Source organism: Bubalus kerabau, chromosome 9 (assembly GCF_029407905.1).
Source record: "Bubalus kerabau isolate K-KA32 ecotype Philippines breed swamp buffalo chromosome 9, PCC_UOA_SB_1v2, whole genome shotgun sequence".
NCBI classification, from domain to species: domain Eukaryota; kingdom Metazoa; phylum Chordata; class Mammalia; order Artiodactyla; family Bovidae; genus Bubalus; species Bubalus kerabau.
The window spans coordinates 99,755,382-99,781,102 of NC_073632.1; the positions used below are offsets into that span (position 1 = coordinate 99,755,382).

At 40.4% G+C, this 25,721-nt stretch overlaps 1 long non-coding RNA gene across 1 annotated transcript in view; it reads left to right on the forward strand.

Moving 5' to 3' along the window:
* Nucleotides 1–6,749: 6,749 nt before the first annotated feature.
* The window catches only part of LOC129620185 (uncharacterized), a 42,489-nt gene continuing 23,517 nt past the window's right edge, over nucleotides 6,750–25,721 (forward strand). The window contains exon 1 of the long non-coding RNA XR_008698423.1: nucleotides 6,750–21,189. This is a non-coding gene — a long non-coding RNA (uncharacterized LOC129620185). The remainder of the gene's footprint in view (nucleotides 21,190–25,721) is intronic.

Here is a 25,721-nt window from a genome sequence, read left to right on the forward strand (position 1 = left end):
TCCATGGGATTCTCCAGGCAAGAATACTGGAGTGGGTTGCCATGCCCTCCTCCAGGGGACCTTCCCGACCCAGGGATTGAAGACGCATCTCTTACGTCTCCTGCATTGGCAGGCGGGTTCTTTACCACCAGCATCACCACACCGTAGGGCCCTCTTTAACATTACAACTTATCCTAGTAGATGAGAACTGGTAGTGTTTTCAATGGTTCTTCAGACACCCCTCTGCTCTAAGCATTTTACAGTGTGGAATTCACTTCTGTTAACGGGATTGCTGAGGACTTAGCAGCCTTCTTGCTTCTGGCTTTCTTGTATTCTTCTGATCTTAAAGCTTTCATTGTTAATTAAAATCTGTGAAGCCCCAGGAGCAGGACTTGACGTATTTTAGGGTGCCTTTTTCCTATAACTTGCACAATACAAAGAACCCTGAGTCTGGGGAAAGTTAGCGTTATAATCCTCATCAGTGACAGAATTTGTTACCGTGCATTGGTGCTCTGATTTTTATCTAGAGCAAGGTTAAAAAGTATGGAAGGTGTACCAGCATTTTCCTTCTTTCCTCAAAAGACACACACATTTTACAGGTACAACTATGACAGACACCGTTAATCTATCCAGGGAGTCTTTCCTGCTAAGCCGTGAGTTTTCCGCTTCTCTCTCGGCAGCCACTAGTAGTCACGGTTATTAGCGTTAGAACTGAAACCGCTTCGTTGTGGCACTGAAATATTTTAACATTGAAAACTATGTGCCTGACTTGGATAGTTACCCCAGGGTCCTCTCAGTTTGCCGTGTGCAGTTTTTAGTTCTTAAGGTGACATTGCATGATGTTACTTTCCATTGATTAACACTGTTCAGATATTACTCTGGTGCCTCATTTGAGATACAGTCACGTCTTGTATCATTTAGTCAATTAGCTATTCTGTTCCTGAATTTTAAGTAGCTTACAACAAAAATAGTACTATAGATAAGATTATTGACTCTCTTGAATCTTAGAGTGTGTAGTGAAGTTTTAGCTGCTTAATGTTCCTCCTGAAATAATTATTGATGCAGTAGCGTGCAGCAATATGTAGATGATAAGGGTTGTTGTTTCATCAATAGCTGAGTTTTGAGCCAGGTATTGAAACCCTTAGATTTGTTCAATGTAATTGAATTATTTATATCTAGGCTGTTTTTTTAACGTACTTACATTGCCTTTCTCAATTCTTAACACCTCTCAGCATGTTTCCAGATCATGTGCGCTTTTCATTTATATTTGGAGGAATAAAAACATAACCTGACAGCTTCAGAGATAACCCTGATTGCTGTATGAACATGTTTGCCTCCAGTAAATGTTTTTTGCTCATTTGGCTGTAGGCTTATGTACCATTTATAGTCAGGTTTTAGGTGAAGTGCATGGGCTTTTCCATATGTTAATGCCCATTATCAGAGCTCATCATACAGAGACCTCAAATGTGCAGAAAGTGAAAGTGTTGGTTGCTCAGTCTTGTCCAACTCGTTGCAATCCCATGGCCTCTAGCCCACCAGGCTCCTCTGTCCATGGAATTCTCCAGGCAAGAGCCCTGGAGTGGCTTGCCATGCTGGGCTCCCTGATCTGTTTAACTTTCCCTGGCCCCCTATCTGATGTCTGCCATATACACCATGTGTTATGGCAATTTGATGTAATCTACAGTTCCTCGAGAGTGCTTTACAGCCTGTCTTGCTGTACCTTCTGCCTGAGTAGGAATGCCCATCTTCTCTACTCTGCAGACTCCTTTTTATCTCCAAGTCTCTGTACAAGGGCCACAGCTTCAGCCTTTTCTGCTTCCCCTGGGAAAATAGCCCTTCTCTTCCGTAAGAGCTGAGATCAGATCTTATTTATCCTCCTAGTGAATTGCCTGCCTCATAATACACATTCAGTAAAAACTTTGTTGAAAGAATAAGTGAACGTTGAAAAGAAGTTAGAGTCAAAACAAAAAAAAATCACTGAAATCTGCAGTGAAATCAGTACTGAGCTATACGAGAGCCTCAGACCTGCAACTGCAGTGATGCTCTTGGAAGCTTGATAGAGACTCAGAGTCCCTGCTGACCAGCAGGTTCCCGCCCAGGCCTGCCTACTCACCAGCTCCTCAGGTGATTTGTAGTAATTATAAAATTGGAGAAATAGGATTCCAGGTCATTTTTTCGCCAACAAATGTGGGATTTCCTATGTTCAAATGGAATATATATATATACACATACATATATATATGTATGTATGTATACACACACACACATATATGTGTGTGTGTGTGTGAGTTCGGTCATGTCGGACTCTTTGGGACCCCATGGGCTGTAGCCCACCAGGCTCCTTTGTCCATGGAATTCTCCAGGCAAGAATACTGGAGTGGATTGCCATTCCCTTCTCCAGGGGATCTTTCTGACCCAGGGTTCCCGGGTCTCCTGCACTGGAGGCAGATTCTTTACCATCTGAGCCACCAGGGAAGACTGTGTGTGTGTGTGTGTGTGTGTGTGTGTGTGTGTGTGTGTGTGTATAATGTATAATATATATATAAATCTTGGGATGAGGGTGGGCCTATGGATCTACGGATTTGGATCAATTCCTGGATTCCTTTTGGCCCTTTCTGATTGGGAAGGGGAAGGTCCCAAAGTTTATCTTGGCCTCACTTTACCCTGTAGGTACTGGCAATGTGCCCCATAAGGAATGGATGTAATAAATTATGAAAGGCTTAAAAAAGAAAAGTCATTGGTAAATGAGATGAAAAGATTGAAAACTATCAAGGCTTTATTTAAACGTTACTGTAAGCAGTGTGACTCTGCTCTAAGATGAACATACAAAGGTGAATCGTGTTAAAGAACACAATTTTTGTGTAATAGGATTTCAGTTGTAGTATTAAATTTTTTATAGCATAATTTCCAAAAGTTTTGGGAAATCTGATAGTTTTGAATAATGGTTCTAAAAAGAAAAACCATGAAGGCTCAAAGTTAGATGTTTTGACCAGACATCTAAATTTCCGAGTTTCCTTGCCAGATTCTTTGAAACTGTTTTCAAAACTTTAAATGCTAAAATTTAAATTTGATTCTATTCAGAGCCCTCATCCGTGGATTTAAAGGAGGCTCTCTAAAGTTTTTAGAAGTCAAGTGTAGATTTCTTTGGAAGTTCGTTTTCCCTCATTGTTCTCCTCCTTCATTATAAATAACCCCAGTCTGTCTCACTTTTTTAAAGTTTCCAGAATATTAGTGGTGTGGCCCTTTTATGGAACGTTGCCTCTCATTCAACATCTGCACTGTCCAGCAAGGAAGTGCTTAGTCATATGTGGCTATTTAAGTTACTAAAAATTTAAAATTCTCTTGGCCAGTCACACCACCCACACTTAAAAATGTCCAGTAACCACGTGTGGCTGTGGCTCCCAAATTGGACAGCCAGAAAGTTCGATTTTGTAGCGCTATTCTAAAGAACGGTGATTACTGATCATAGTGGACCCAAAATGTGGGCTCTTTACCTGAGCAATTTTTTTATTCAAAATACTCTTCCCTCTACTGTATTATTAAAAAAAAAGAAGAACACCTATTACCTCTGGTTATTTTCCATTAAAGAGTTATATGCTTGAACAATTACAAAGTTTTATTTCCTTGAAGTTTTAAAAGAAAATTTTTAGACATCTTTAAAATGCTATTTCTGATAACATAACAATGTTGCATTAAATTAAATATATTCAGTATTCATTTAGAGTTTTCATACTGCAACTAGGGCTTCCCAGGTGGTGCTAGTGGTAAAGAATCTGCCTGTGAGTGTAGGAGGTGCTGCAGACGTGGGTTCGATTCCTGGGTCTGGAATATCCTCTGGAGAAGGAAATGGCAACCCACTCTAGTATTCTTGTCCGGGAAATCCCATGGACAGAGGAGCCTGGTAGGCTGCAGTCCATGGCGTCACAAAGATTTGGACACAACTGAGCATGCACACATATACCCTTTACATTATTATTATGGCAGACACATCAACAGATATGCTGGGATTTTGAATAAACCAGCCAAAATAACAAAAAGGCTAAAAAGTTTCTCTACTGACTGCTTCTGGCAAATTTACAGTGAATAGAAGTAGTCAGTTATACAACATTCCAGATTGATTTGCCAAGAACCAACCTATAAATCATCCCAGAAATTTCCACATGAGTGCTTATCAGGATCTTCCTTTTTTAAAAAAAGTTCTGGAGCCCCCAAAATGATATTTCTTATTTGCTGATTTGTTTATACAAAAACAAATTGGGTTTATAGATACGTAAGTAAATGCCAAGTTCATTTTCATAGTATGAAATCTACTATTATTATTGTTGCCCCATTTAGTTTACTGTATAATTCCTGATATGAAGCCATATTCTCTATAGAGAGATAGCAACTGTAAGTAGTAAATGTAGTTGTAGGACTTATTCTGAGAGATTGGGAATCAGATTAGAATTGAAGAGAAAGTAAATAATCCCCTGTTGTTTAGTCGATAAGTCATGTCTGACTTCTCTGCGATCCCATGGACTGTAGCCCTCCAGGCTCCTCTGTCCATGGGATTTTCCAGGCAAAAATACTGAAGTGGGTTGCCGTTTCCTTCTCCAGGGGATCTTCTCCAACCCAGGGATGGAACCCTTGTCTCCTGCATTGGCAGGCAGATTCTTTACTGTCTGAGCCACCAGGGAAGGCCCTTAATGCTTTTGAAAACAGCTTGAATGAAGATCATTGGCTGTATTTTTAAAACATGACAAAATTTAGAAGATTATGACTTTTACCCATGATAGCGGACAGAGGTGGCAGTTTTTTAAAAAAAAAAAATACATGTGTAGCTGACCCTTGGAAAATCCCATGGACAGAGGAGCCTGGTAGGCTGCAGTCCATGGGGTTGCTACGAGTCGGATACGACTGAGCGTCTTCACTTTAACTTTTCACTTTCATGCGTTGGAGAAGGAAATGGCAACCCACTCCAGTGCTCTTGCCTGGAGAATCCCAGGGACGGGGGAGCCTGGTGGGCTGCCATCTATGGGGTCTCACAGAGTCGGACATGACTGAAGCAACTTAGCAGCAGCAGCAGTTGACCCTTGAACAAAAAAAAGGGGTTTCCACACAGTCAAAGATTTGTGTGTAACCTATAATAGGCTCCCCATATTTGCAGTGCCACATTGGTGGATTCAACCAACCTCAGATCACACAGTACTGTGGTTATCTATTATTGCAAGAAATCTGAGTATAAATAGACCCGTGCAGTTCAAGGGTCAACTCTAGTTGCTTCCATATAGAAAGTTTGTATATAATTCTCATAGTGTTTATACTTTTTACGTCTCCACAGAAGTGCAGTAAACTAATTAGAGTTTAAAGAGGATCAAGAAGGGCAAGTTATTTCATCTCTCAGTCTAAGTTCTTTTGTGTACCAGAGCCAGCTGAATCTGCCTCAGGTGTTTACTTTGAGGTCTTAAAACGTAATGCTTGGTGCTAATACAGGCTACAATATGGTTGAATCTGGAAAATACCCCGTGAGTGCACAGTTGCTCAGTTGTGTCTGACTCTTTGTGACCCCACGGACTGTAGCCCACCAGGCTCCTCTCCATGGGATTTTCCCAGGCAAGAATACAGGAGTGGGTTGCCATTTCCTCCTCCAGGGGATCTTCCCAACCCAGGGATATTACTGTGTCTCTTGCATTTCGTGCATTGGCAGGCGGATTCTTTACCACTGAGCCAGCTAGGAAACCCCTTGGAAAATATTATGCTTAAGTAAAAGAAGTCAGATGCAAAAGACCACATAGTGTATTCTTTATTCTTGTGAAATGGCCAGAGCAGGCTAATCAGTAGAAACAGAAAGTGGATTAGTAGTTGCTAGTAGCTGAGGGGGAACGGAGGGTGACTACTGGTGGGTGCTAGTTTATTTTTGAAATGATGAAAATGTTCTAAAATTAGATAGTGGTGATGGTTGCACAACTTTGTGAATATGCTTCAGACTACTGAATTGCCCACTTAAAAGGGTGAGTTTTATAGTCTGTGAATTATACCTCAGTAAGAAAACAAAAATCTGAAATGCATGTAAAGTGCATTATTAGCAGGACCTGAAACATACTCTAAAGAGTATCTGCTACTGTTACTAGGAACCATTTGTGAATTTGAAGAAAAATGCAGGAAATCTAGCAGGTATAACACTTAGCATTTTATTTTACTCCTGAAACATTTATAGGTGACTTAACCATTCAATAGTGTATTTTAATTTTTTTTGTCAGCAGTAATAGTATGTATAATGTGAAGGAAGTTTTTGCTAATACTAGATTCCAAATTCAGATGTTGTAACAACAGGAAAAAATTCCACATTTTAGTCAGTATTATTTCAACAGTTTTCTTAGTATAAAAATAAATGTCATTAAAATGGTAAAATTTAATATTCTGTGTATTTTATACCACAATTTAAAAGATGATAAATACCAAGCCTAATAATGATTTTTCTATCCTTAGATAGTCTCCATTTGCCATGTTTATAGACCTATTCTTTTTATTAATTCAAAAAAGATAATCATAGAGATAAAAATCTTTAATGATGACAGATGGTATGTATCCTTAGTTTTGAAACTGTAAAACCAAAATCATTAGCAGCTAACATCTCATGATCATATATGCCAGGTACTGAATAGGGTACACAGGAAATAAACTCCTTACTTTAAATTCATCTCAAAGTGTTAGTGTGATTTAAAAAAAAAATAGATTCCGTGCTTTTGGTTTTGGGCCAGGGGGTGGGAGGGGAGGGAGCGCATAATGCCCTAACTTCTCATATTAGTTGTAGTATCAGTGTCAAGAACTTTTACAAGTAGAAAACTCTTAACTTTCAGAGAAGAAGTATTATAAAACTTCATGTAATGCCAGAAATGGGAAAAAATCATTTTTGTTTTAAAAGACTCAGCTAAGAGGGAATTGAGGACACACACAATTTACAAAGTGAAGCTGTAGTGCCTACAAATAGTGCTTGAAATAGTTACTCAGATACCTGTGTGATGATTTGCAGGTATTCCTTCAGGAAAACATGAAATTGTGGTAACTATTATCCGGTCGATTATATGACTAGTATTTTGTTTGAGTGGGAGTTGAGCGGGTTGGGATGGAGATGGTGAGAAATTCTTTCAGTGTTACTGCATTCAAGGAACTTGGAAAGTCACTAGGGAACGGAAGGGTGTGGAACTCTACAGAGCAATTGTAGTAGACACTTTGCTATTTGGTGAAGGTGTTTGACATGCTGCAGCTAATCAGAAACGGGATGCAGTGCAGACTGAAGTCATGGTAGTCAACCGTTCAGAGGTTGATAAGATGTAGAATCACCCCATGAGTCAGGTGACTTATGGTTTGGTTGCTTAAGTGAGACTGGGTTACACAGAATCTTTAGCTTCAGGAGCTGAGAGGTTCCTATTTCATCACTTAGGCTGTGGGGAACCACTTAGTTTAGGTTCTTAAACTGAAAAATGGTTTGATGAAGTGGTGTTTTAGGAGAGGATGATTTCGGTAGTTGCGTGTAGCGAAGGCAAATGGTAGTGGACAGACCTGAAGAGTAACTCCGCGCTGCCTCGTGTGGGTGGTGGTCACTTCTTTGTGACACAGAAATCTGGTCCCAGCAGAATTCTAAGTGGGTTGTCACCTTTCTTTTTTTCACTTTTTCCTTTCATGACAATTTGCTGTTATTTATTAAGTTGGTAATTAAAAAAAAAAAAATTACTTTAGTAAGTGAATTTTATAAACAGAGCTTTCTTTGTCATATTTTCGTTGGACAAGGCTAATGATAAAATGGTAGGGAATTCATGCTTTTGGACAGGGCTCATTGCTCAGTGGAGTCACAGTAAAGAAGGGACCACATGTCACTTTTTAAGGTCAGTGCTTCTCAAAATGTGCACCAAGGGTAACCTGAATTAGAATATCTGCAAGGCTTGTTCAAAATGCAAACTAGCTCCTCCCAAGACCTATGCTATGCTATGCTAAGTCACTTCAGTCGTGTCCGACTCTCTGTGACCCCAGAGATGGCAGCACACCAGGCTCCCCCGTCCCTGGGATTCTCCAGGCAAGAACACTGGAGTGGGTTGCCATTTCCTTCTCCAATGCATGGAAGTGAAAAGAGAAAGTGAAGTCACTCAGTCATGTCCAACTCCTAGCGACCCCATGGACTGTAGCCCACCGGGCTCCTCCATCCATGGGATTTTCCAGGCAAGTGTACTGGAGTGGGGTGCCATTGCCTTCTCCGTCCCAAGACCTAGTGGAGCTAAAAGCTTTGGGAACAGGTAGAGGAAACCTGCCTTTTTAACCAGCAATCCAGGTATATTAAAGGCATAACTAAATTTTGAGAACCACAGATTAAAGAATTGTAATTTTTATGGAATTATTTTATCAGGTAGTCTTAGATTTCATTTCCTTCAGATCAGTTTCTGTCTTAATGGAACATTTCTCAGTAGACCAAGTTATGTGTGGCATCTTGCTCTCAGCTGGAAGCTAAATGAACATTAAATAATCTAATTTGGGGGACACAGTTCTGCAGTTTTTCCTAGAGTGTAAGCAAGTTTTTGTTGCGTAGTAAAGCTAACAGTTCCCCCTTGGAAGGACTGACTGCTAGCAACATAAGCAGCCTGTCTGGTGTTGCTGGTGTCTGGTTTGTCAAAGCTCATTAAATCAAATTCCTTTTTTATAATACTGTCAGTGTTACCAATGTTTGGAGTTGAATGATTCCTATTCTACCTGTTAGACTTTACTTCAAAAGTGAAAAAGTGAAAGTGTTAGTCTCTCAGTTGGGTCCAACTTTTTGTGATCGCATGGAATGTAGCCCACCAGGTTCCTCTGTCCATGAGATTCTCCAGGCAAAAATACTAGAGTGGGTAGCTATTCCCTTCTCTAGGGTATCTTCTCTTCCCAGAGATCGAACCCATCCTCTGTAATTATTAGGTTCCAACTTAGAGTGTGTTATAGTAACCACTGAATATGTATTCTTCAGTTCAGTTCAGTCGCTCAGTCGTGTCCAACTCTTTGTGAGCCCATGAATCGCAGCATGCCAGGCCTCCCTGTCCATCACCAACTCCTGGAGTTCACCCAAACTCATGTGCATCGAGTTGGTGATGACATCCAGCCATCACATCCTCTGTCGTCCCCTTCTCCTCCTGCCCCCAATCCCTCCCAGCATCAGGGTCTTTTCAAATGAGTCAGCTCTTCACATCAGGTGGCCAAAGTATTGGAGTTTCAGCTTTAGCATCAGTCCTTCCAGTGAACACCCAGCACTGGTCTCCTTTAGGATGAACTGGTTGGATCTCCTTGCAGTCCAGGGGACTCGAAAGAGTCTTCTCCAGCACCACGATTCAAAAGCATCGATTCTTCGGTGCTCAGCTTTCTTCACAGTCCAACTCTCACATCCATACATGACCACTGGAAAAACCATAGCCTTGACTAGATGGACCTTTGTTGGCAAAGTAATATCTCTGCTTTTGAATATGCTATCTAGGTTGGTCATAACTTTCCTTCCAAGGAGTAAGCGTCTTTTAATTTCATGGCTTCAATCACCATCTGCAGTGATTTTGGAGCCACCAAAAATAAAGTCTGACACTGTTTCCACTGTTTCTCCATCTATTTCCCATGAAGTGATGGGACCAGATGCTATGATCTTAGTTATCTGAATGTTGAGCTTTAAGCCAACTTTTTCAGTCTCCTCTTTCACTTTGATCAAGAGGCTTTTTAGTTCCTCTTCACTTTCTGCCATAAGGGTGGTGTCATCTGCGTATCTGAGGTGATTGATATTTCTCCCGGCAATCTTGATTCCACTGTGTGCTTCCTCCAGCCCAGCGTTTCTCATGATGTACTCTGCATATAAGTTAAATAAGCAGGGTGACAATATACAGCCTTGAGGTACTCTTTTTCCTATTTGGAACTAGTCTGTTGTTCCATGTCCAGTTCTAGCTGTTGCTTCCTGACCTGTATACAGGTTTCTCAAGAGGCAGGTCAGGTGGTCTGGTATGCCCATCTCTTTCAGAATTTTCCACAGTTTATTGTGATCCACAGTCAAAGGCTTTGGCATAGTCAATTTGTATTCTTAAATTCTAGTAATTTAAATTGCCAGAGTTGGGGGAAAAATAAAAGGTTAAAGCAGGAATTCCAAAACATTGCCTCAGAAGTTACAGGAGTAACTGAAATTAGCTTGCTGTTTGCTGGTAAAAATTTCAACAGTTGACCTTTTTTATTGCACCTGGCTCCTCTTTACCCTTATTGACCTCTGTTTACTATAAGTATGAATAAATCTAAACTATTATCATTTTATTACTTACTTGACTGAAAAGCAAATTAAACACTACTTGAGAAATACTACTAAGATAAATGGATTTCTTTATGTTCATTTTTAGGTGGGTTTAGGTTTGGAACCAGAAATGTTTGTTTGTTCCCCATCAATGTAATACATAGCATGTTATTTTCCATTTTGGTTTCTGATAACATTGAAACTAAAATCTCTCTTTCTAATGTGTCCAGGCTGATAGTCATCCTTATACTGGGACCTCTTATTTATAGTGTGAGAAGGAAGGAAGCAATTTATTTACTTATATTCTAATTAACCTGCAAAGTCTGAGAGCAGTATTTTAAGAAGACAGATATATCTTCTTAAATATAGCAATCACATGCTTTGCATTTTGGGTGGATCAGTTATCATCTAAGATGCAAGCGTGCATCCTGTCTTTTTTCCTGAGGGAAGCATTTTTACAAGGCAGATTTGTCCCTGACTGCCCCCTACCCCCACCCACACACACCCCTTTTCTTCTCTATGTCTCCTATAATAACTTTTAATTTGGATTGTTTTCTGCTAGCCTAAAAATATGTTTTTAAAAGTAGGAAAAGGGGTTTTGTAGTTAAGTGTTTGGGAGTCCGTCATAATGCAGATTCATTGTATTATACGTCAGACTATAGTAGAGACTACAGTGTTGTAGTTTGCAGCTTAGTTGTGTATTTAAATGAAGAGTAAGAAGCTAACCAGGTCCATGAAGGTGAGTGTTAGAGCCTCTCCATTAAAGGGCTAATCAGTCAGTTTCCCTGGAGAAGGGAACAGCAACCCACTCCAGTAGTCTTGCCTGGAGAATCCCATGGACAGAGGAGCCTGGTGGGCTACACCCCATGGGGTCGCAAAGAGTTGAACACAACTGAGCAACTAACACACACAGTCAGTTTCGACCAGAAGGGAGGATTTTGAAATTCCAATCAGTTGTCAAAAAAAAGTGCTCATGACACAGCGTTGCTGCTGCTGCTGCTGCTAAGTTGATTCAGTCATATCCGACTTGATGCGACCCCAGAGATGGCAGCCCACCAGGCTCCCCCATCCCTGGGATTTTCCAGGCAAGAACACTGGAGTGGGTTGCCATTTCCTTCTCCAATGCATGAAAGTGAAAAGGGAAAGTGACATCATCGCTCAGTCGTGTCCGACTCCCAGCGACCCCATGGACTGAAGCCTACCAGGCTCCTCCGTCCATGGGATTTTACAGGCACGAGTACTGGAGTGGGGTGCCATTGCCTTCTCTGGACACAGCGTTACTATACAGTAAAAAAAATGTCATTGCCATAGCAAAAATTAATTTTCAGTTTTTCCAAAGATCTTTTGATTTTTAAATCTGCTGTGAGGTTACGTTGTGCTCTTAGTTATTAAGATAGAGGAACTATTCCCTGCTCAGAAATGAAGATGTCTCCATTTCAGTTTGGTACTGGAGCAAGAGAGCTCCTAGCTGAATATAAAATATTTTAAACTCTTTAAAAGATAAATCTTCATTTCTTCAGGACTGTCAGGTCATTTGGCTGTTTATATGGTGCTGGTATACCCCTTTGGGTTATACCATCATTTCTAATTTAAAGTTGGGTATTTTTTTTTTTTTTAATTTGAGAGGACTTAGCTTGGAGAGCTATTAACATTCCTCTCGTTTTGTAAGCTTCAGCAGCATTTTGCCATTGCCAAATGAACTGATGTTGAATTTTGACTCTAATAAATAGTCATGAGGAGCAGATTTTTTAATCATTTGGTGATAAGCTTTGCCAGAAGATGAAGAATGTTACTGTTTTAGTCTCCCGAGATGATACATCTAAAAGTGGGCTAGTGAATTGACTCTCAAAATCAGAGTCACAAAAACACCTGCATTGTAAACTTTCTCTTATGCTGACAAAATTGACTATTTTTTTAAGGTCAGTAAGGACTCAGTGACAGGTTTGCTTTTGCTTTCGTCGCGCACATGATTTTCACACAGCTTCTAAGGGGCATGCACACACACACACACACAGACACTTTGGGAATTTAATCTGTTAAATACATAGTTAGCCTCCGGTGATGTTGTAAAATCAGTGAAGTTTGCCTTTTCCTAGCTTTCTTTTTTTTGCTTTCCTCTGTTGATTTTTAAATTAATCTAACCCTGAACCTTTCAAGAATTAAAAAAAAAACAAGGTACTCTTCACGGCCCCCAGTGAATTGTCAGTGTTGGCAAGCACATTTTTATACAGAGCAAGTCTCCCTTGACTAAAATGAATGATCAGCAGCTCACAAGATCAAACTGCAGTTGCGGGTGATCAGTAGACCTGCTTCATTCTCTCTTCGCGCACAGACAAGGGAGCATAAAGTATCTTTTAGCCACAAGTCTACCTTTGTTTTCTTCCTCCTGGTTGCTTTCTCCAGTTAATCTCTACCTATCATGTGTGTGTGCGCTCCGTCGTGTCTGACTCTTTGCAACCCCATGGACGGTAGCCCACCAGGCTCCTCTATATCCATGGGATTTTCCAGGCAAGAATACTGGAGTGGGTTGCATTTCCTCCTCACAGGGATCTTCCTGACCCAGGGATCAAACCTGCATTTCCTGTATCTGCTGCACTGAAGGCAGATTCTCTACCTGTTGAGCCATCAGGGAAGCTCAAACCTCTACCTATACCAGTTAGTAAATTAAAAATTTATATTGTGAAATTTCATACTAGGTAACATAGTTGATTTTGTTGTTGCTTGGTTTTTTTTTTTCTTCCTACAATATTTTCAAAAAGCAAAGGAGGAAATGATCTCTCAGTTATGACATCTTGGAGCCTTCAAATTTGATCTACATTTAAAAGCAGTGTTTGGTGTTTCTGAATTATGGTCGTTTTCAAAACCATTTTTACTGCCTTCTTAGTCCCCATAGAGAATCCTGTCCCAGGGGTAGAATCTGTCACGGAATTTATTGCAATGACTTACACAAATTCTTCACGCTGTGTTACTGTGTTTACCATTCTGAAGTGTTTGCAGCAAAAGCTTCCTCAGGGTGAGGAGTATGGAGCACTGCTCACAACTTAATTCTTGGAGTATTAACATTTGGAGCAAAGTGTTGAATAAAGCAAACAAACAAGAAAAACTTGTGAGGATAACTGTGGAAATAGGAAATATTTTATAAACCATTATAACCAGGTGGCTCACAGGTTAAAGTGTCTGCCTGCAATGCGGGAGACCTGGATTCGATCCCTGGGTCAGGAAGATCCCATGGAGAAGGAAATGGCAACCCACTCCAGTACTCTTGCCTGGAGAATCCCATGGACGGATGAGCCTGGTGGGCTGCAGTCCACGGGGTCGCAAAGAGTCAGACATAACACTCCCACACTCAGTAACTCTCATGTAAAGGTTTATTTCCTTTTAGGAATACTGGTACATTACTGAATTGGGTTATTGTTTTTTTTTTTTGTTTTTGTCTTTTGTTTTTAATTTGACATTAGTTTATATAGATGAATGAATTTATCAGAGTATTCATTTGACAAAAAAGTTATGTATTATATGTCGTTTATTTTTTTTTATTGTTGTGAAGATCTCTCACACTCCTGTTTTCATTCCACTCCTCACAGAACTGTGGTTGGGCTTTTGTCATTCAAAATAGTATTTATTTTATTATTGTTTTCTATTTTTTGAATACTGCATCTTTATCATGAAACATTCAACAAGTACAAAAGCATATGAAATGAAAAATACAAAATTAGTCAGCCAGCCATTTGTACGTATCCTTCCAGACACTTTCAGTGCAGGAAAGCATATCGTTCTCTTTAATACATCTGTAATACTCCAGTTTAGTTACCTGTAATTTAATTAACCAGTCTTCTGAGGAACGTTGCATCCATCTCCTGTTTTTCTGTTAGTCTCAGCAGAGTTTTAAATGACCTTTCAGTCCTCTACTGAGGAATATTTCAGTTGTTTCTTGTTTCTCTCTCTTACACACGGTTTTGGTAGAGTTTTAAATGACTGTATTGCTTTTGGGGACATGCTGTTTTAGAGTACTGTCAAGACTTGAGTATTTACATAGAATTTTGTGACGTAATGTTTATGATTTTGAAAACCATGAATTCTTTCTGTGAGTTAGAGCTACCTTTTAGGAAACTGCTTTCTGTAGCGTCATTTGCTATCCTGATGTGAGTTAGCATTGTCCTGTAGGCTGAGAGCAGAGACTCTGATGGACTCACGATGGGTTTTCACTTCCCGCTTAGTCTTTCTCTTCAAAAATGATGCGTCCGTTCAGTCTGTAATTCCAGGCATCCATTCAGTATTTGATTCCAGGGCATATTTTATGGGTATGATTGGTTGAATAGGAGGAGAATTACATGGTAGGAATTGCTTGAACAACTGTGTATATGGACAGATGTTGGTCCAGAAGCATAATTTCCCCCATTTAATTCCCCAAAAAAGAGAGGCGGCAGAAGCAGCCCTTTCAAGTGGCTGTAGGTACTACTGTATGTGGTGAGGTGTGGAGTTCTCGAAAATCTTAGCTTTTGAGGGTAAACTTCATATTTAAAGACCAAATTATTTAAAATATGTCTTTATAATTGTATGTAGCAATCCTATTTTCCTACTAACTGCTAGTTCCTTAAAGCAAGAATAGTGCCATGAGTGTGTTAGTCCCTCAGTTGTGTCAGACTGCTTGTAACCCCATGGACTATAGCCCACCAGACTCCTCTGTCCTTGGAATTCTCCAGGAAAGAATACTGGAGGGGGTTGTCATTCCTTTCTCCAGTGGATCTTCCCGACCCAGGAGTCAAACCCGGGTCTCCTGCATTGCAGGCAGATTCTTGACCATCTGAGCCACCAGGGAAGCCCCAATAATGCCATATTCACCTTTTTATTCTTGATTGTGCCTTAAACATGGACTACAACAAATACTGACCAATTAATAAGTAGAAATAATGAAAAGGAAGTATAGTGTAGAAATATTTAAATCCTAGTTATCCAAGTTAAATAAAATGTCTTCATTTTTCCTAACCCATTCATTACCCTTATTTAAGCAATAAATAACACTTCTTGAAAAACAACTCTCCATTTAATCTGTGTATATGTTTTGTGTAAAACCCAACTTATTCACCAGCCTTCAACTGTTTTTATTAAGCTTGGTTAAAAAGAAAGAATATGAGCAAGATTAGAGAAGTTGTATTTCCCTGTCATTGGAATAAAATTTGGTTTGCAAATTCATCACTGAAAAGTACCATTTTGAATTTTTTCCTGATTCATTTTCTGCATTGGAAATTTATGGAAATGAAGTTTCAAGGAAATTGTTTCAGCCTACAAGAATTCATATTGATTTTTTAAAATTCTTACTTTTGTACAAAGTTGTGTACAGTATTTCCATCATAATTGCATGTGTGTGCCTGTTACGTAACAAAGCATATTAAGGCTGCCTTTAAGGTCAAGTACAATTGACCCTTGAACAACACGGAGCTTAGGGATGCCTACCCTCCCCACGTATAACTTTCAGGTGCTTCTAGTTGGCCGAGGCTCTGTATCTAAGATTCAGTCAACCTTAGATTCTGTAGTTCTGTAGTATTTACTCTTGAAAAGAATGTGTGAAAATTCTGTGTATTAACTGATTCTGTCCAGTTCAAACCCGTATTGTTCAAGGATCAACTGTATTATCTGACATTTTTTCACATGTAGTAAAATTTTCTCATTGGAAGTTTTTATAAACTTAATAAGCCTGATCTATAACTAGTTTTATTTCGGATAATCCTTGAGACTTAAAAGAAAAAAAAAAGCTTTAAGTTTTATTTCGGAAACAACAAAGCAAAATAGTCATGGGAATGTGGGCCATGTAATATTTGACAGCTGAAAGTTTCAATTTCTTACCCTGTAATTGGTGCCTTTGATAACTTTTGAGTTTATTAGAGGTATTTCCAAAAAGTTATTTTTTTATAAGACCTTTGATATCATGACACTTAAATTGTATTGCTATCACCAGCAGGGTTAATTTTTTAATGAAAATACTGTTTAGTTCTTTCCATTCTGTGATATTGTATATGTGGTCTGTTGTAATTGGAATGTTTAATACTAGTAGAGGAGGAAATTTCTTTTTTAATTAAAAATTTTAAAAGGTTTCCAAAGGATAAGTATTCTTAATTGTGCCTCTGAAAATTTATGGAGAAAATTGCCTTTCAAGATTCCGCATTCACACCAGTAGAGGCCACTGTGCACCCATGAGAGGAAATGCAGTGCTCCGTTCTTGTGATGAGCTGGTCATCTTGGAACTAGGATTTATCAGTTGGCATTTCTGGGAACCTAAGCACATTCCTCCTTTCCCCTTAAAGTCACTTGCCTGTTATCTACGAGATGGTCCCTCGTTTTCCCCATAAAAGGAGCATATCCTGATGGTGTTCAGTGGAGTCCTGACACACCTTCCTGTCAGATGCTTGGGTACAACATCCACTAAATCACCAAAAAGTATGATTTCACAAAATCATGAAATCTCTGAGTTTAAAGGAACTTTAGTATTCATCAGATGCAGCATCTATTTTAACATTTAATTTGCTAGTTGAAAATAGTCTGAAAACAATTATTTTTGGCTACAGTCATCTGCTAGTTAGTAGTATGGAACTTTACTTATTAAAACTGCTTGTACCTTTACACCATTATGATGTTCTTATTACATAGTGCTTCATGCCCTGTAAATAAGATAAACAGATTATTTCATAGGGGAATATTATTCTTAATGTTATCTCCACAGATGTGTCTGCTCATTGTAACAGAGGAGAAGTAAAGAAGTAAAAAAACTGGTTATCAGTCAGAGAACACTTTTAACCTGTATACTGATCCAAGTCACTGTGAAGGTGGTCAATAGCAGGTGATAAGGAGTCTTGTGAAAGGAGCAAGCGGGTAGGAATCAAGGATCACTTTGTAGACCCGTGTGACGAGGCCTCAGTTTATAGGATGTGAGAATATTGTTTTCGATGCTTTTACAGGTTCCTTTAGTGCTAACATGTAGTTGTTTGTGGTCAATGTATACTGCAGTGGATCCTGGAGGGTGATCACCTTTCCTGACTCTTCCACTTGCCAGTTCTTAGGTTATCATGTAGTTGCCCTCGCTGCCCCTCAGGTTCCTCGTCTGTAAAGTGGGCTTCTTTTGACAGCAGCTGTAGTATGTAGTTATTAGGTTAATTGGTGTAAAGTACTTAGAATAGTAAGGACCTGCTGCTGCTGCTAAGTCACCTCAGTCGTGTCCAACTCTGTGCGACCCCATAGACAGCAGCCTCCTGGCTCCTCTGTCCCTGGGATTCTCCAGGCAAGAACACTGGAGTGGGTTGCCATTTCCTCCTCCAATGCATGAAAGTGAAAAGTGAAAGTGAAGTCGCTCAGTCGTGTCCGACTCGTAGCGACCCCATGGACTGCTGCCTACCAGGCTCCTCTGTCCATGGGATTTTCCAGGCAAGAGTACTGGAGTGGGGTGCCATTGCCTTCTCCAGTAAGGACCTAGAGCATAGTAAATGCTAAAGCGCTCAGTTTTTCTTCAGAGAACCCATGCTGTAATATGATAACTGAATTCTTGGACCTTACTCTGTTCTTAACTGCTCCCTGAGGCTCAAAATAAGAATTTATTCTGTGTTTTCTCTAATTGAAAGTGAAAGTCACTCCATCACATCCAACTCTTTGGGACCCCATGGACTAAACAGCTCATGGAATTCTCCAGACAAGAATACTGGAGTGAGTAGCCTTTCCGTTCTCCAGGAGATCTTCCCAACCCAGGGATCAAACCCAGGTCGACCCACATTGTAGGCAGATTCTTTACCAGCTGAGCCACAAAGGAAACCCAAGAATACAGGAGTGGGTAGCCTATCCCTTCTCCATTGGATCTTCCTGACCCAGGGTCAGGGTCAAACCAGGGTGGATTCTTTACCAACTGAGCTTTAGCCCTCAATTAATGGCATCTATATCAAGGAACTAGCCATCTATATAATTTTTAATGATTTAAGCTTTCTCCTTTTTTTTCTTTAAATTTGTTCTCATATTAATTCAGTGAGTTTCCCTCTTTTGATCCAGTATTTTGGTCTGGAATTTTTCTTGTGGTGTATATAGTCACATTTCATTTCAGTTGGTGTTTTAATGATTCAGAGCTTCACTTTTTAAATATTTAAATGTCCTAATTTCCTGAAAATCATAAGACACAAGTTTCTTTTAAACAGAATTTCTCTGTAACATTCATATGTTTACAGAATGTTTTTGTCAAAATCCATTATGTTGTTTATGAGGCATTTGTATTCAATCAATTTATTAAAAATTTTAGAACTGTGATCTGACCATTTATCTGTTCAGATAAATCTATTAACTTTCCAATTCTTATGCAATAAAAATATATACCCACATATCAGTTCTGAGTGAGGGAACCAGTATCTGGCACATAAATAGATTTTTACAGGTAGAGATTTTTGATCTTGAAAGGTGAGACCAGTAAATGGCACTACTGTAGGGGAGGAGTGGAAGGAATTCCCTCCTAGACAGAAGGCCATAACTAGACTTTCTCCATTAACCCAAGAACCATCTATGTTTTTGAGCTTCCCAGGTGGCTTAGTGGTAAAGAATCCTCCTGTCAGTGCCGGAGATGCAGGAGACACGGATTCAGTCCCTAGATCGGGAAGATCCCCTGGAGAAGGAAATGGCAACCCACTCCAGTATTCCTGCCTGAAGAATCCCATGGACAGAGGAGCTAGAGGGTTACAGTCCATGGGGTTGCAACGACTAGGACACCACTGAGTACACACACACACACACACACACACACACACGCGCCACTGGAGGAGGAGGCAGCCTTCTTTCCTTACGTTTCTTACACACACACACACACACAAATCAGCCACTGGAGGAGGAGGCAGCCTTCTTACGTTCCTCCCAGTGTTATTGGCATCTGTTGTATGTGATGAACTCAGCATGTTGAATAAATTTAATGGTAGGAGACAGAGGGAACTTTTACCTGAAGATAATATGCTCTATTTTGTTCAGTTACAAGCCTTTTTTTTTTTTTTTTTACAGTAAAAGTAATCATTCTTTTGTTTTTTTAAACATTTTCATGCATGAGTTTAATCCATAAGACTGTTATAGATAAATTTCAGTTTCCTAATTTCTGTTAGTATTCCAGAATAACATGGTGTCAAGGTTTGTTTTGTCAACTATTCTTTTGTGGAAACTCAAGAAATAGCCAAGAATACTATTTAGGTCCCTTTTCATTATTATTTTTTTCCTCACCATACTCTTTTCCTTCTATCCAGACCTATCATCCATGTAAAAGTTCAGCTCAGGAATTTTAAATTAGGGCATCAGGACGATGCAGAGGTGAAGAACATAACTCTGGAGCCAGCTTCTCCTTTTCCCCAGGTTATGTGACACTGAGCAGGTTACTCCGTTTTCCCCCTTCCTCATCTGTGTCAGAGGGTTTATGACGGCACTTCACAGGGCACGTGGCGTTTAGAGTAGGATTGGCACCTGGTGCATCCGGGCAGCTCTTATTTTCATTGTTATCCAGATCCTGGAGAAAAGGATTTTTTTCTTTTTCTTTTTTTGAGAAAAAGATTTTGAGACTGCAGACATTAGGAGTACCAGGCCCTCTTGACTCATATTCATTCTTAAGAGAAAGTTTCCTGTAAAATATATGGAAATGACATGGGGCAGGGGTATGTTTAAGTCTCCTTCACTTTGTCGCAGCGTTTTGCTTTCAGACCATATATTTTTACAAGACGTGTGTGATAACATGCTGCATATGAGATAAGGCCAATAAAAGCTCTAGCCTCTGCCATTTTGTCTTATTTATTCAAAAGCGGATAGCATGATTGTTCATAAAGATGTAGGAAAGAAGGGAGGTAAAAGGCAGCCATTCAAGAAATAACCCAGCACCCAGAACTCAATGGGCATAGCAGTAAGAATACCCTTTGAGAGTATTACTCTCGAAGTTCATGCATTGTTTTTTACTCTGCCCGCAAAGGCAGAGGTGGAGACCTGTGTCTGCAGAGGGAAGGGAGGGTGCTGTGTGCAGAGGGAAGCCACATGGCCTTCAGAGAACCGGCTCTAGGAAGACAGGTGATGGGGAAGGAAATGATGAGCCAGAGTGTCACCTGCACCCGCAGGGAACCTGGAGTCTGAAGCTGACTGCAGGTAACACACCGCTCGGCTGCAGTGAAAGGTTCTGACAGGCTCCATGGGAACCTGGCATTCCTTTAGTGCAGTGGAGCTTGTCTTGCAGGCTGTGACGATGCAGCGTGTGGAGGTACAAATTCTGTTTGAGATTCTTAAAACAAACAGACCTTGGGACCTAGCAATTTCACAGGTCATAGATCAGAGAAAATTAGAGACGATCTAGTCTGTGAATGAGCATTTGGGTATGTGAAATTGAGGAGAACAGGAGGGAGTTGGGAAAGCATGTTTAACCTGCTTTGTGTCCTAATGCAAAAGTCTTCAAATACTCTCGACCGAGGGAAGGTCCGTAGAATCTGATGATGTGCCAAGGATCGGGGTGGGCTTGGGATGACAGCCGTGTCTCTGCCGTGGTTTCTCATCCACAAAGCAGAGTGCAGGTGCCAGGTGTTTAGAATGAGGATCCAATGACATCCCAGTCAGAATTCCTTGGAAGCTTGGGGAAACATAGAAAAACTTTTGTATATGAACGATGCTGTTTTTTGCCCTGCTAGAAACCATCTTCTCAAGTCTCTGGGAATTGAAGATAAAGGCTCCCCTTAGTTGAATTAAGAGAAAAGAGGCAGTAGAAATAGAGTTGCCAGGTTTTGCAAATAAAAATACAGGACACCCAATTGAAATTTGAATTTCAGGTCAACAGTGAATGCTTTTTTTTCGTATAGGTGCGGTATGTCTAAGATTCAAACTTAACTGGGCATCCTGTGTTTTTTGTTGCATCCCTAATTAGATACGTAGAATCACAGCAGAGCCAAGACCCTGGCTGCAGGCTTGATGTCCTGGTATGTGTGGGGATTTCACTGGTGGTCTTGGTCTCCTTGGATTTTTCTAGATCCCTAGGAATAATGTCTCATTTCCTTTCTTCTTCCTCCTTCCTCCTCGTCCCCAGATGGGGAGTGTTGGGATGAGCACCTTGATCGCATTATTGAGCTGTGTGTGCTTGTGAGTGTTATAGTAGAACGTGCTGTGTGCTAAGTCACTTCAGTTGTGTCCAGCTGTTTGTGACCCCATAGATTGTAGCCCTCCAGGCTCCTCTGTCCATGAGATTCCCCAGGCAAGAATACTGGAGTGGGTTGCCATGCCCTCCTTCAGGGCATCTTCCCAACCCAGGGATCGAACCTGCATCTCTTATGTCTCCTGTATTGGCAGGCAGGTTATTGATCACTAATAGTAATGATTTTCCTATAGTGAAAACCTGCTATTCTAGACCTTTTACATAACGATTTATTCTGCTAGAATATTATTTCACTTCGCAGATCAAATAAGCAATTCAGCCCAAGCTATGCAGCTAATTTGGGCAGAAGTTGGGTTCTAAACCCAGCGGCATGTGATGATAAATCCTGCGTCCTTCACAGCCTCTCTGTGTCCTTCCGGTCAGAATGATTCATAGCCAAATCTAGGCCAGAAAATTACCAAGAGCTCTTTTTGTGTTCCCCCGCTGTCTGTCGTGTGAACCGTGTCCTGTGTGCTCAGAGGCTTTGCTCTATCATGTGTCTCTTCACGTCTAGACTTGGTTCACTCCGTTTGCCTAAAATAGTGTTTCATCTTGCAAATTAAAAGAGCACACTTTGATCCCTGCAGGAATGTTTGGGTTCTGTCCTCACGTCTGTAGAGATCAGCAGGAGATAAATGAATTCGTGGCAGGCATCGCATGTGACAACCTGGAGAGAGACATACAGGGGCCTGCAGCATCACGTGGGGCTGTGGTCAGCATTTTATCGATTTGCTCTACGCAGCTTCTAAATGAGTTCCATCCACTTAAAGGATGTAAATCCACTGTTGAAAAATATTTTATCAATCAGATTATGTTTTAAGTTATTTTTATCTTCTTTCAGCTCTCACACACAGCCCCCTTCTCCATCTGATTTCACTTCTGCCATTTTCTTGGCGACAGAGATTTTAGAAGCAAGACAGTTGGTCGACTATGAAATGTAGAGTCTATTTGTATTCACCATTATTGAGATCATTGATTTAAGTGTGACAAACTAATGTTCTATTCATTTACATGATCAGTACTGCCCAATGAGTTCTTCTAATCTAGCAAAGTTTCCATTTTTCTAGTGAAAAAGATTAAGTTTTGACCTAAGTGAATGTCAGGAGATTTTAGTTACAGGAATAAAACTCACTTGCAGCCTGACCAGCTTTCACCTCGTGGGCCCACTTTTCCCTGGATAGCTTAACTCTTACCTGTGTGCTGTGTCCTGTAAAGACTTATCTTTGTCATCATTCCCAATTTTTAACCCACTTTTGACAGCTGAGTGGGACGTTTGGGGAATTGCTTTCATAATTGCTTTTGGGTTTTATTAGTCTATTAAGCACATCTTTTATATATTTTAAGTTGAAGGCATTTGCATTCAAAATTTAAGAAATGGAGTGAATAAACAGTGATAAAAAGGATCCAATTTTGTTAAGTATATTTCACTAACACTTTAGGCTAAGGGACATGGAAAATACTCAAATTCACTGAATTCATACAGTACTCCAGTAGAAACTCAAAATATAACCATTAATAGCAGTAAATTGAAAATCGTTTAATTTTGATATCTAGTTAAAACATTTAAGTTAGGATATTTTGCGGAACCCGTTTTTAAAAATGGAGAGAAGGAAAGAGGGAACCCACAATAGGCTAGCAGAACCCATTTATATGTGGATTCTTAAGTAGAATTATGTTAAGTAATGACCATTGCTGTGACACAAATGATCAGGAGAGAGATTTTGCAAGATACTGACAGCAGAACAAGCGTAGGACTCCCACCACGTAAGCACGTTGCTAACTGTTCATCACCGTGTTCGTCACAGTCAGAGGTATTTGCCCGTGATCACTTTGCTGGGTCATGTCTGCCTACTGATTATTTGTTAGATAATTTCCACTGATTACCATATTATCAATCTGGGAAATTACAGAGCCAGCTTTTTTGAGTTTGGTGTTGTTGATATCCTTGAGCCGATTTTATTTAATCATATTGATACTACTGGTATGCAGTTTTTTTTTATCTCTGGTGCTTAGCAAAATGCCAGGCCATGCCTAGCTCTCAGTAAATATTTGTTGAGTTGAAATTAAATTGCCTGGCTGGGGTGTTCATGTTTATTACTTTTAACAGGGAAATAGAAAATATCCTTTATTTGTTTCACTTTACATGTTCCCCTTATTGTTAAGGAATATGGAAACAGAAAATTTGAGGTTCTGAAATGTTTTAGTGAACAACCAAGACAGGTAACATTTTTTGAAATACTACAAATAACAAAATTATTTGTATTTTTAAAATAAAATATTATTTTATTTTTCTCAAAAAGCATTTAAATGTACTCACCTCTTCGTATGTGTTGTTGCTTAGTTGCTAAGTCAAGTCCAATTCTTTTGCGACCCCATGGATTGTAGGGGTCCCCACTCGGCTTCTATGTCTATGGGATTTTCTGGGCAAGAATACTAGAGTGGGTTGCCATTTCCTCCTCCAGGGGATCTTCCAGACCCAGAAATCAAACTCAGGTCTCCTGCATTGACAGATGTATTCTTTACCACTGAGCCACCAGGGAAGCCGAATGAACATCTATATACACTGCTACTGCTAAGTCACTTCAGTCATGTCCAACTCTGTGCGACCCCATAGATGGCAGCCCACCAGGCTCCCCCGTCCCTGGGATTCTCCAGGCAAGAACACTGGAGTGGGTTGCCATTTCCGAGATCTTCTCAACCCAGGGATTGAACCCCAGTCTCTCCTGCATTGTAAAACAAAGTAAGACTAAGAATAGGCCCACTGAGTATAAATAGAAAAGCATTTTAGAAAATGTGTTTCTGCTCAGAAGTTTTACGTAGTAACTAACGATGTTGAGTCCAATTCTCCTGACTTGACTGTTAATTTTCCTAATAATTTAACTTCAATGAGAGGATTGTAGAGGGAAGTTTTGGGCTGAAAGGTTCTGGCCTAGGTATCTTACCTGATTACTGAGAAAAGTATCAGGTTCTGTGGGGAAAATGTTGTAACTGAATTCTCTAAAAAATATTTTATACTTGCAGTCAAATGCAAATTGTTTTCTTCTTAAGCCGTCTTGTAGCAGTTCCCTTAGAATCTGCCAGTCTTCCCATCTTGTACCAGTTTTGCTCTGATGGTATCCTTGTCATGTTTAACTTTGTGTCAGAATTGCTCTAGTCCAAGATACATAGTTGGGATTCATTTGGCCAAGCAGAGATTCTCCGTCCCCTTACTTAGTGTGACTCTATGCCTGGTTTGCCCCAGAGAACCTCAGTTCGTGCCTGCAGTCCCAGTGTATCGCTGGTGGTACGTTTCACTTTTCCGTGGACGATAAATTCTAAATTCATCATGCTTTTAACTGTGATCTTGAGTGAGTACAATGCATTTGTCACAAGTCACACAGCAGCACGTGAATTCTGAAAGATTTACAAGGGAGAGTGGGACTTGACAGAATTTGGCCTGTTAATCTCCCATGTCTGAAATGGAAGGAATAGCCACTTTCAGATGTGTTTGAGGAGGATTGATGCTAGATGGCTGAGGCCCCAGACTGGCTTCTAATCTTGAGTTATACGTTGCTGTCACCAAACGTTGGTTGAGTCCCTGCTGTGTGCCCGGTGCCACGGGGAGCCTTGGGAATATGACAGAGACCTGGCTTATCCTCAAGGAACTGCCAGGAATTGCCCTGTTAGGTCCTATCCAGCTCATGTAAACTGGTCACCACAGAACTCGGCTTTCCCTTTGTAAACCACAGATGTAGGCTGTATGTGTGTAGTCTGCAGACTTTGTGATATTCCAGCCTCGTGGCCTCGTATGCTCTTTTATTGGCTCAGACATGCAGTGTGGAGCTTCTGTGTGAAGAAACCACTGTAGGAACTCGGGATCCCTGGGTCAGTTCGGCATCTGCAGCGCCTGAACTTGGGGTACTAGTATCATAGCAGTTCCTTCAGAGAGACGGTCAGAACGTCCCTGGTGAGAAGCCCTGAGAACGAAACCAACTGATGATTTTACTTCCAGAACCATTTAAATCGAGTTCAGTTCACTTCAGTTCAGTTGCTCAGTCATGTCCGACTCTTTGCGACCCCATGAACTGCAGCACGCCAGGCCTCCGTGTCCAACTCCCGGAGTCCACCTAAACTCATGTCCATCGAGTTGATGATGCCATCCAACCATCTCATCCTCTCTCATCCCCTTCTTCTCCTGCCCTCAATCTTTCCCAGCATCAGGGTCTTTTACAGTGAGTTAGCTCTTTGCATCAGGTAGCCAAAGTATTGGAGTTTCAGCCTCAACATCAGTCCTTCCAATGAACACCCAGGACTGATCTCCTTTAGGATGGACTGGTTGGA